This window comes from Canis lupus, chromosome 38 (assembly GCF_003254725.2).
Source record: "Canis lupus dingo isolate Sandy chromosome 38, ASM325472v2, whole genome shotgun sequence".
Classification (NCBI taxonomy): Eukaryota; Metazoa; Chordata; class Mammalia; order Carnivora; family Canidae; genus Canis; species Canis lupus.
This window is the reverse complement of record NC_064280.1, coordinates 9,794,136-9,797,570: the sequence shown is the minus strand read 5'-3', so window position 1 is coordinate 9,797,570 and position 3,435 is coordinate 9,794,136. Positions and strand designations below refer to the sequence as shown.

General features: G+C 42.6%; 1 pseudogene; it reads right to left on the bottom strand.

The window, feature by feature from the left end:
* Positions 1–508: 508 nt before the first annotated feature.
* LOC112642848 (calcium/calmodulin-dependent protein kinase type II subunit gamma-like) lies at positions 509–2,782 on the bottom strand (annotated as a pseudogene).
* Between the last annotated feature and the right edge of the window lie 653 nt (positions 2,783–3,435).

Sequence of the window (3,435 nt, the reverse complement as noted above, 5' to 3'; positions counted from 1 at the left end):
GCCAAAAGGCACGTGAAAAAATGCTCAACATCACTCATCATCAGGGAAATACACATCAAAACCATACTAAGATATCACTTCACATCTGTCAGAATAGCTACTGTCAAAAGACATGAAATAATGAATCCTAGCGAGGATGTGAAGAAAAGGGAACCCTCGTGCACTGTTGGTAGGAATGTAAACTGATGTAGCCATTATGGAAATCAGGGTGGAGGTTCCTCAAAAAATTAAAAATATAACTACCATATGAATTCCATTTTTTTAAACAATATTTTTTTTCCTTTTTTCCCCCTTAACTATTAAAAATACCTCATTAGAACAGATATAGACAAAAAGGGCAGATGGGAGGGTTGCATACAAGAGCATGCCTTGACTGCCACTACTTTGTAATTGGTTTTAAGCCTCAAATGGTTTGTGCCTCTGTCACTCAGGTCCTCCAGAAGCACTGGCTGCAAAGGCTCAGTGATCTCTGGCTGGCTGGCATCTCCTAATGCCTCTGTGCCTGAGCTCACTGTAGCGGTGATAGAGGACACTGAGCCATGTACCATCCCAACATTGCCAGACTGTGGTCTCCCAATTGGCTGGTGAGAGGCTGACCCTGCACATCGAGGTACAGGTGAGGTGGATGTAGGGGTTGCAAGCTGCAACCATAAATGAGGTAGATGTGTGGGTTCAAGATGGCAGTGTGAATGGGCTTGTTGCTTTGAGGTAAGAGATTCTTCAAGTAAGATTTATGGAAGTCCATCTCTGGGAGGCTATACTGGGCTTGGGGCTCAAAAAATGTAAGGATTAAATCACTAATCTTCCTGTAGATCTCAAGGACCCCATTGTTAACAACCTCTATCTGTTGTTCAATGATCTTAATGACCTCCTGTTTGTGCCCTCTGATGTCCTCATCTTTCATGGTGGTGGTGCAGCTTTCTATGGAGCTCTTGAGGCCATCCGTAAACTGTATACAGTTTCTGGTATACTGTATACAGTGGTTTCTGGTACTTTACACCACCATTTGACTTCTCATTCTATGCTTTTGTCAGCTGAAAAGTTCCTAGAGAAAAGCATTGCCATGAGCATGACACTTTTCAGTTTTTTCAGGACATTGAACTTGCACAAACACTCTACAGTCTTTTGATGATGCATCATTGAGGCCACTGGGGAATCTTTTGCAGCCCCATGGCTACTTGAGAGCCTATTGAGGTGTGACGCATTTTGTGGAGTTTTATGGTCAGCTCTGGTTAATCATGTTCTTGCTACAGGAGTCACTGTGTCCTGCTCTCGTGATGAGAAACCATACACTCCAGCCTGAATCTGTTGATATAGCTTGTGCTGATCTTCATCCAAGAAAGGAGAATTTCCCAACAGAAGGATATACAAGATGACTCCACAGGCCTGGTTAACCACAGGTTTTCCGTAGGGATCTTTCCTCAAGGCCTCAAGGGACAAATAACCTAGGATGCCATCAAAATTAAACCAAGCCTGCTGTTCTTCTTATAGCAGGGATGTGTGTTTCATTGTTGTGGGAGGCCGTGTAGTTGGCGCCATGTTATGTTGTTCAACAGATTGAAGGATGCAAAGCAACTGCTCACTAGGTGGTGTGGGGCTGATGTGCTCATTGAGTGAGCAAGGAAAGCAGCTAGGTATCCAGATGTCTAATATCTTGGGGATGGATGTGTGTGGCATTGACCTATTGATGAAAGATGATGGCTCCTTCTATGTCTGTGAGGCCAATGCAAAATGCTTTTCAGGAGCCAAAAAAAAACCAAAAACAAGCAAATTAAAGAAAAGAACTTTCCTTCTTCCCCCTTCCTGATGATGAGTGAGAAGTATTGAGAACTTTCAGGGTCAGTGCCCTTCTGAACTCCCTTTCCCCCAATAATGCAGCTGTATAATGAATGGTAAATGCAGTGGTTTGGATTCAGGCACAGCCCAGCCTGCTTGCAGCAGAGAGATAAACTGGTAGGTGGCAGCAGAAGGAATTCTTCAGATTCATGGCTACTGAAAGGCTCTACATAGGAGAAGAAATAGAGTTTAACATATCAAGTCAAGCAAAGGGGGCATAAAGTGGAAACAGGACTAACATTTTTGGATTTTGCCTAAATGGTTCTTTTGAAGTAACCAGTGATCATGTTTGGTTATTACTTCATTCACAGAATGGACGAAGATAGATTTGACTGTATGTTTTTTGAAATGGTGGATAGAAACACCCAGAACAAGGAAGCAGTAGCTCTAACCTCTTTGATTCAATGTGTTTCCTAAAATAAAAATACCAGAACTGGGAAAAACAAAAACAAAAACAAAACAAAAAACTACAATGTCTAGACCACAATCAGCCAGCTTCATGTTGGCATTCTTGTATCTACTTGCTAGCAGTGGGTTCTCAGACTTTAGATCATAGTGGACAATGTCATGCTGATGGATATGGCGAATACTTTCCAGAATTTGATGTAAACCATGGCTAGCACCAGCTCCACTGTAGTACTTTCTGGCCACAGCCTCTTCCAAGAGCTCTTTGCCAGTAACAAGGCCAAACATGAGGTCGTGAAATACTTCAGAAATACTGCCACGAAGGTGCATGATGTTTCAAAAGTCAGAATATCCTGACCTCACATTCTAGTTTCTGGTAATCTTCTAAAGATAACATCTTGGTATTAATAATTTTTGCAGCCTATTTCTGCATGAAAGAGTTCTTCACACACCTGCAGAGCAGAGGGAAAGCAACTTTGCTGGGCAACTTGAAGTGTTCGTAGTCATTGCTGAAGCAGGTCCAGGTGGTGGTGGTGGGCATTTTGTCCAGCAGGCAGACATGGTGGTGCCGCCCACACTGATGTCTTTATAGTCACCACCCCTCAGCCACCAGAGCAGGAGAGAATGAGGCAAAAAAACAAGAAGCCCAAATTTAATTTTGTAAAACTTTGAAACAATGTGTGTTCCAGGACATAACTCACACAGGCATCCTCAACAATATTACTTTCATGGTGGTGGTGGCACCTGGGTGGCTCAGTTGGTTAACTGAGGTCATGATCGATCAGGGTCCTAGGTCATGATCTCAGGGTCCTAGGATTGAGCCTCAAGTTGGGCTCCCTGCTCAGTGGGGAGTCTGCTTCTCCCTCTCCCTCTGCCTCTCCCCCTACCCATGTCATCTCTCTCTCTCTCTGTATCAAATGAATAAATAAAATATTTTAAAAATCTAATATTACTAGCCAACTTTTCATCAGATATAATGGAGGCCAGAATATAGTAGTACGCCATTCAAAGGTTTACAAGAAAAAGAATGAAAGCAAGAATTCTGTATCTACGAATCTATTAAAAAACAAACAACAGACAAACAAACAACTGAGATATATTGTTTCTAGCAGACCTTCCCCACAGGAAATACTGAAGAGAGACTTTTAGGCTGAAATGAAAGGCCACTGAACAGTAACTGGGAACCACATAACA